The sequence below is a fragment of the Falco cherrug genome, chromosome 8, assembly GCF_023634085.1.
Source record: "Falco cherrug isolate bFalChe1 chromosome 8, bFalChe1.pri, whole genome shotgun sequence".
NCBI classification, from domain to species: domain Eukaryota; kingdom Metazoa; phylum Chordata; class Aves; order Falconiformes; family Falconidae; genus Falco; species Falco cherrug.
In genome coordinates this window covers 58,858,517-58,867,475 of record NC_073704.1, presented here as the reverse complement: position 1 = coordinate 58,867,475, position 8,959 = coordinate 58,858,517, and positions in this window count along the sequence as shown.

Here is an 8,959-nt window from a genome sequence, read left to right as displayed (position 1 = left end):
CCCTCTTTTGGCAACAGGAACAGTTTGCCGATGCCAGCACTGATGCTAACTAAATCTAGGCTGAAATAAGAAGTCCCCAGCTCCTCAGTACCAGCATCCCACTTCCAGCCAGCACTCTCTCCCATCCAAGACTTCAGCAAGGACTTTCCAAGAGCCTCTGGTTGCCCAGCCCTGCTTAGCCTCCAAGGGGAACTGCTGTCCTCTGCTAGCTGGGGACATCTCTGGGTTTGTCCAGGGCCACCGCAGCACAGGATGGGACTTTGTCACCCTCTTGTGGCTTACAAGGGCTGGCAGGCTTGCTGTGGCTTTGAGGTGGCCACATCCAGGACCCCTGCTCCAGGGAAGGCAGGGGAGTGCCTGCAGCCTGCTCCACACTCCAGCACCCCTGCTTTGGCTTTTGCTCTCAGGGGCTTTGGAGAGGCTCTTCATCCCCAGAGGGTCAGCTCTCCCAGCTCTCCTGCCCTAGGAGTCGTGTGTCTCGAGAGCAATTTCTTGCCCATCTGGTTCAACACTGGCCAAGGAAGAGTTTCCCTCGATTGGGATGCCCCTGCTCTTCTTGTGCTCCCAGAAAGCCACTGAAAGCATCTGCGAGTCATTCAGATTGGGTTGCTTTAAGGCGCTCCCTCCTTCCCAGTTTAGGTGGCTGGAAATCTCCCACCCAACTCCCAACCCACCCAAATCTCAGCTAGGAAATTAAGTCATACCAGCCTCTAAGACAGAGGGAGATTCATTCAGCTTTATCTGAAAGCCATTTCAAGTATGTCCAGATTCCTAATGAAACTTGGAAGAAAACCCAGAGATTAATAACAGTGCAGGGCTTTTATGGATAATGGGTTTTTTCTGTTTCCAAGAGAAACATATATATGTGCTTTGGTGGAATCACTGAGTACATTTCTTGGCAGAAAAGCTAAAATAAATCCCTTTACTGCAAAAACCCTTGAGCAAGATAAGGCAAGGATCTGTTTGTAATTCCTGTGTATTGTTGTCATACACGGATAAACAGGCATCCCTGGCTGTGCTGTCCCCTCAGCAAGGCAGTGAGGACAGGGACTAACACTGCTGCAGGAGCCCATCTCTGCTGTCCACATCGGCACAGCTCCAAGCTTGGTCCTCTCCCATGTTACTTGTATGCAAGTGCGTGTGTACATGTTGTTCTTGTGTGAAACTTGAGCTTTTCTGGTACATCAAAGTCACATCCATCTGGAAAATGTGGCTGGAGCCAGAGTGGAGCTGCGTCCCACACCAGCAGAGGCAGAGTGCTCCACAGCCTGGCTGGGAAGCCCGGGAGGTGACAGGTTTGGCTACCAGGAGCACAAGTTTTCCATCCCGCCCACTCCCTTGTCTGGCAGGGACCAAGCAGAGTAGTCAGGTAATGGTTCAAAGGTGGTTCACCGAGTGCCTGCTCAGAGGACATCTGTTGGAAGAAGGGTTCGCCGGAGTCAAGGAGACGCTCAATACGAGTTATGCATCTGGCTCAACTTTATTAGTTTCTAACACTACTTATATAGAACCGATACACATGCATATTCGTAAAGCAGAAATATAATTGGTTAGTAGTCTCTAAACGCGCGCGGTTCTCACACCCCTAATTATCATGACTAAAATAAGCATTCTATCCATGTAGCTAATTGTGTTGCTGTGCTTCAGCCTTGTAGGCTGTTACTCCCTGTTTTCCCATACCGGTCCCTACCTTTCTTGGCCCTGCACATGCTTTCCCAGCAGCTGTAGCTTGTTACAGCCACGGCCTGTTGGCACAACATAATTACTCGGTCTCAGGATTCAAGAATAGCTCAAGGCTACCTTTCCTGTTAACTTCAGCACAGCAACTGCAGTACAATTCTGATTACAGGCCTATTCTAATACCAGGCCTGGATTGTGCAGATCTTCAGAGATTCTATGGCCACGCTTCTGCAGCCATTCTTCTACAGACATCCTTGTGCTGGGAGGAATGGGGCATCACCCACTGCTCTGCTTGAGTTGGCTCCCACACCACACACATGTTGTATCCCCTCAGAGCAAAATCCCCCATCATGAGAGGGAAAGCCACCTCGAAACAAACCCAGAGGGAGGGATGTCATCTGCCTGCGCTGGGTTTATCACCTCTCCTGCTGTGGCTGCCTGTCCCAGACAGGGCCATGGCGTTCGGCCTGCAGCCAGCCAGGCTGGCTTGGCACTCATGCTTTTGGACGATGAGGATGCTTAAGCAGGACCATTGCCCCAGACTTGGCTGCTCGTGCTGCAAACATGAGGAAGGGCTGGCACCACCATGACATGAGGCAAGGTTTGTGCTGCCGAACAAGGGTAGACCCTCGTGGGGTATCACGTCCCTTGCAGGGTCTACCTTCAACCCGCAGCTGCTTGGCCAAGGGCTGCAGGTCGTGGGGAAGTGGTGCTCTTCACAACCCTCCTCCTTCTGAGGCAAAACATCTAACAAGCAGGCTCTCCATGACTGCCCAGAGCGCTAATGCATCTGGCATCTGTCCACTCCCCTCCCTTAACCACTGTGACTTTTTCCATCTTCATAAGCAGGGAAAGCAATCACCATAACGAACGTCTCTAAAGCTCTCACCACGGCACTCGGGATGTGCTAAACGAAATAAACACACATCAAGAGCCCATTAATGGCACTCTCCCCGTGCCCAGCAGCCACAGTCAGGCAGGAGGGGGACCAAGAAGGGATGTTAATGTACAAAGCAGAAACCCTTGAAAAGAGAGAGCTGAATTACTACCTATTTTTTTCCTATTTTTTCCCCTGTTTTCAGATCACTGCATCTTCACCGCTGGCACACAGCTGTGCCCACACCAGGACAGTGCTAGTAGGGGAGAGCAGTGGTACGTGCTGTGCACAGTGACACTCCTCATGGTGTACCCTCCCCTGCGTGACCCATTGTGCCCAGCCATCCTGCCCTGGCAAGCTTGCCTCTCTTTCCCAGCCTCCCAGACACAACGCACAGGGGGATTTTGGAGCAAACTGGCTGGCCAAGAGTGGCAGTTATCATCAAGGACTGTGGGGAAGAGACCTCCGGCTGGAGAGCAAATGCTCCAGGTCTGGCGGGAGCATGAGCAGGAGCCAGCTGTCCCAGGGTGAATTTATAGGATACAGCCATGCCAGTGGGACAGCTCACTGCTGAAAATCAAGGGGGGTTTCCTCTTCTCTCAGGCTCATATTGGGCCACTTAACCAGGAGCAGGAGTTTTGTTCTGGTCAGAACTGAGCCAAGAAATTTCAGGATGCTGGAAAGGCACAAGCCACGGTGCAGGTCTATGGCTTGACCCCAGCACGAGCAGCCCCTGCCTCTTCCTGCTCCCTCCTTCCCCTCCTTTTCCTGCTGCGTGGCTTTTGACTTAAAGCAGCAAAGGATGCCCGACAGGAGAAAAATAATACCCCAGAGCTCTGGCTTGATGAATGCAAACACAGCCCCCTTCCCCTCTCCTCCCAGGTAGAGCTGCTGAAATCTGGATAAACACAGTGGAGCTGTTGTGGCTGTTGGTGTTGGCCATGCTGCGTTGTGAGGCTGCCAGGCCTTTTAACAGGGATACGCTTACAAACGAGAGTGAGAGCCTGGGGGAAAGCAGGGCTGGGATGGGGGCTGATTAATAATAACAGCCCTTCTGCTCGCTGCATTGATGTGTATTAGATCTACTACCAAAAAAATGAGAAATTAAATGGCTTAATGCTACTAGCTCTTCAGTGCCAGCGCTGAATAACTGCCACGCTAGTAGACACACAGGCAGTTATACACTTCCAATCTAAATTGTTAAAATTAAGCATATTGCAACCAAATTTTAATGTCACGTCTTCTGCTCGTTGGAGTTCTTAAATCTGTTCTTTCAGCTACCAAAATTAAAAGACTGCTTTATATTCTGCAGGCTTAGAGGTGACTTTTTTTCCCCACAATTAATTAGTTTGAAACTAACAGGGCTAAGTCACTATAAGTTTCAGTGATGGAGCTGTTGGGATATGTGTGTATATATTTTTTTTTTTTCCACTTCCGAGCTGCTCCTTCTTATCTGGCAGCAGGCTGCCAGCGAGTGAGTCAATATTATTCAATGCCTGCCTGACAGCTTAGGTGAAATGATCTGACAACCACAAGCAAAGCCCCAGCAGCAAGTGGCCACATCACAGAAACCCCCTTCAGCCTTGGCTCTGTGGACCTGTTCCAGCTGTGGGGCCAAGGAGAAGGCAGGCGTGGGGACACAGCCCAGCTTTCCAGAGGGTCCAAAGGCTAAGCTGGAAGTGGTGGGGAGGGCTGTGCTGCGCTGGGTTGGGTTCTCTCAACCCTGTTCTTCCACCTTGTGCGGAAATCCTATAAATGTAACACGGGAATTGAGTGTGATTTATAACCCCCACGTCCCCAAAGGCAGCATGGACCAGATGTTTCAAAGCTAGCTGCTGGTTTTGTCACTGGTAAAGCACTGTGGGCTGGATTTTGCCTCCACAAATGCAGCTGGTTAATTGATTAATATGACTTGAACACCCAAGGCCCTGGAGGACACCTGCCACCAGGCTGGCATGGATGCCTAAACAACCCTAACCTTATTTGCAAAATTGTAGGCAGAAAGCTGCCCAAGCGAGGCTGAGCCACAGCGGGGCCATGTACACAAAACAATGCCATGATTCATCCGAGATTGCCATAACCCATCGCATTTCATCAGGATGCTGTGGCATTTAAAATGGCATTTCCTCCCATCTGCTGTGCATTAGCAGACAAAGAAAAAGGAGGAGGGGGAGAGAGAACAGCAAAACAAAGGGGGGAGAAAAAATGGGAATCCTGAGTCAGTTTGTTCGCAAAGCCCCTCCTTGTCCTTGCAAAGCCCGAGCCCACCCCGCCAGGCAGAGGGCAGGGAAACTGGCTTTGTCTCCAGCACTGCCCGGGGCCTGGCTGCAGCCCAGGACACGTTCCCCGGGAGGTGGTGAGAGATGCTGATATCAGCGGTGACTCAAACCCCCACAGAGCAGCACCTGGCAACCCTCCCTCCACACTCCCAGAGCTGCCAAACCAGGGGCACCAGTGAACAAATCCCCCCAGGCTAACCACTGTGGTGGCTTTACTTTTCCTTGGTCATTTCCTCTTCTCCATCTCTCCTCAGATTTTTCTCTGCTTCCTTGCTTCCTTCCCTGCCTCATCTTCCCTTGGAAATGAGAACCCCTCCCTCTGTCCCTATGTCTCCCTTCAGCGCTTACCTCTCCTCTCTCTGCCTGTGCTCCCACCTCCTCTCCCCACTGTCCCTTGACACCTTTCATCTCCATCCATCTCTTGCACACCCCCTGCTCTGACCCATCCCCACCTCTCCTGATACATCCCCTGCTCCGCTCAGCCCAGGTGGCACCCCCGGGGCACTTTTCAGGAGTGAGAAAGCTGAAGCCCTCTTGGCTGGGCACTCAGAGCAGAGAAATTCAACTCAGCTTCTGAACTGGGCCATGAAGATTATCCTCCTAAATATGGCTTGCACTCTCAGCTGACAGTCTGGCTTGTGAGACACATCAGAGTTACCTGCTGGGGGTAACAAGGGTCCTGTCTGAATAACGGGCCATATATGATTTATTTAAAGAACAGCGTGCTCGTGTTTATCTGAGGAGACCTTCATTGTTGACTTGAGGATGCACTAAATCCTTGAATGGGTGAAATAGGGAGTGTGCTAGTTGTCCAGGCATGAGATACGTTAATGTTGTTATCTTGAAGATATACTAGGTCCTTGAATGGGAATGTGCTAATTGTCCAGGTGCGAGATATGTTAATGAGTTCCCGGAACGTTAATGAATAGACATGAGTGACTTGTATAAAGAGGGGGCTGAAAGGTTCCCTCGGTGTGCATGACTTTGGTGGAGCGATCCCCCATGCACCCAGCGCTGCCGAATAAAGATAACCTCCGCTCACTCGAATATTGGTGACTTGATTCTTTAAATCATGTCCCTGGCCACCCATTGCACCCCTTGGCTGAGGGATCCTGCCCTGGAGCTGAGGCAGAAGGAGAACACGCCTGCAGCTCACACTCTGGCTGGTATCAGCAGCCACAAAATGGGTCAGGCAAGGAGCTGCACCACCTGAGAAGCAGGCAGAGCACCTCTTCTGTTGTCCCTGGTCCACCACTGTGGTGTAAACACCAGCAGCCGGAGGCAGACATTTCCTTGGACAAACAGCCTGGGATCCTTCCATACCTAGACCCCACAGGTACCACCCTGCCATCCCTATGGATTTCAAAGTCGCTTCTTTCTGCGACCCCACAACAGGCATAAGCAAATCCACAGGCACCAAACAAAAAGGTCGGACCACGACGGGAGATGTCCCCCCGCCACTGCTACAACACACGATATGCCGGAAGCTTATGGGTGGACAAATACATTAAACTGAAGCTTGCAGAGCAGCAGTGTCCCTGCAAGCCCAAGGGTCCAGCAGATATGCCTAGAGGCTGTCAGCTCCCATTGGGCACAGTGGAGGAAGGACAGCACTCTCCAGCCTGCACGCACACTCCTTGAACCCGGGTTTGGCCCAGACACAAGCAGTCATTCAGAACAGAATAGGTGTGGACAAGTTTGACCCCAAGCAATCACGAAAGAGCATGTGAAAGCGGCAGCGAGCAAAGCTCTCAGCTTGTATGGCTGAGGGCAGGGATGGGGCTGTGCGGTTATTAGCAGTCTGAGCTGAGCTGGCTGCTCAATTACAGCTGTTTTATCCCCTGTCTGGATTTGAAACAGCTTCCTCCAATCTCTTCATGACTCAGTATCTTGGCATGGAGAACACATACCCGAGAGGTTAGCTTTTGAAATCCACCAGGGACATTTCACCTTCCTAAAATAAAGAGTGGGCAAAATATTTTCAACCTCCCTCAAAAAAATGCGCACACACAAAAAATCACTCCTTAATAAGTGTATGTTGTTGGGTCTCAGCTGGCTTTGGGCTGGGGTAGATTTTCCTATTTATAATCATGCAGCTGTACTCTGACTGAATAGCTCTATTTATTATTTGGCATGTTTACTAACCACCTCAAATACCTTCTCTACCTGTAATTGTGGTGCAGCATACATGTTTGATTTTTTTCAGATTTCTTCATTCAAGTGGGTTGTGTTACTCCCAGGCCCCGCACTGTGGTTTGCTAAGGGTATCCATGGTCTGAGGGTATGAAGCTTTGGACTCAAGTGACCCTGAACTGTAGCAGACCTACGAAGAGAGGGGAAAATGGAGTCAATTTTTCAAGCCATTTGTCCATGGGCACTCAGGGCTTTAACATACTCTATTTGCTTCTCTTGAGAGCAGTTTCTCCTGAATGCGTTTCCTCCCATCTATGCTCATCAATCTTCTTCACGTCCATGTTTTACTGAAATTGGTCAAAGCCAAACCCTTTATGCTTTCTAGTGTGTGCAAGTCCTGAGCCATTGTAGAGGAGAGGCCTTAAAATGCAGCAGAGCAGGAGCTTGTCGGACTTCTGGTACCCTAACGCTAGGGAAACTAACGCACTCGGTTTCCCCATGCACCCTGTAAAGCATCATCCCTGGCCATGGAGAGAACAGAGAGCTCTGGAAAAGCTAGCCTTGTGGAAGACTCCCAGCCCAGATGCAGCACACTGCCGCCATTCCCTGCAGGACTTCGCTCCCTTCTTCTGCCTGTAACATGAGCTGATGGGTCTGCCTGTATTACCCCACCTCTGAGAGCAGTCAGTATTCACCTTCCTTTCTCTCTCTGCTGGCATCGTCATGATTTGCAAATCTGCTCACCGATCTCCCAGCCCTCCTCCAGCATGTCCCATCCACCCTGCTTTCTGACCAATCTAAACAGTGCTATTGCAATTCCATGCATCACATAGGGCTCCTTTAATGGTACCACATTTGTTTAGAGAGCTTCATCGCCCAGGAGAGACCCTTAGCTTCTTTTTGCCTGAGGCCTGGGCAGCACCTCCTGTAATCACCAGGCTCCTGGTGGGATCAGACAGAGATAGAGGCAGGGGAGGGTTGGTTCCATGTTAAGATTTGGGGGTTTTTTTGATAATCAAGGCAAACTAAGCACTTCCTGGAGGTGTAAACCATTCTAGACCACATCAAAGTAGATTCAAATCTGTTCATCAATCTGTCTACAGCAGGCAGCGCCCATTGTGTTGTGGACCACAGGGGCTGTATTTCCACCCAACTGCATTTTCAGAGGTGGGTGAAGTCAGCTTCCTGAGGCTGTGCCCCAGGCTGCCTGTCCACTCAGCCCCGGTCCACAGCCTCCTTGGGAGACAACCTTCACTGCTCTCTGCCCTCTCACCCTTATTCTCTGATTAGGAGAACCAGGTCTCCAAACCACACCACCAGCCGATCAGACCTTGTGCCTCAGGTTGTCTCAGAGCAGTAGCAGTCGCCCTGGGCCAGCCGCCCCATCACGGCGTGTGCTGTGGCCACGTTTACACCCAGCATCAATGACCGTTTGTGCAGGGGGAGGTCAGTCCCAGAAAGGACTAGCCAGGTCTGCATTTCATTTACAGGAGCTGTAAAACTGCCACCTGGCCACTGGCTTTACAGCTTTGGATGATGCTGGTGTCAAAGACATTTGGTGCACGAGCCAGATGGAGCCCTGCCAGTTTTTATATTTATATCTTGCCTATAAATACAAATAAAGGGCCTGTATTTTGAGTGAGCGACAGGCGCACCACGGACATTATTAAACCTTCCAAAAATAAACTTCTGCCAAAGTGAAGGGAGCCAGATTTTTCCTGGAAAGTATCAGCATGGGGCCGGGGGTGGTAACGGCACAGCCCCTCTGCCCCCGGGGCCCCTCTCCAACAGCTGCTCTGCATCAGCAGCTTCTTCTTCCCCCTCGCCATTTGCTTGTTTTAGCCCCAAAAATGCCTCAGCAGCTCCTCAGAGCATCTTGATGTCCACTCAACAGTAAACCAGCCCTGAGGATTCATCTCTGGAGCGCTGTACGAGCAAGGCCTCCATCTTCACGGCTGGAAAACTGAAGGGATGTTACTGAAATATCACC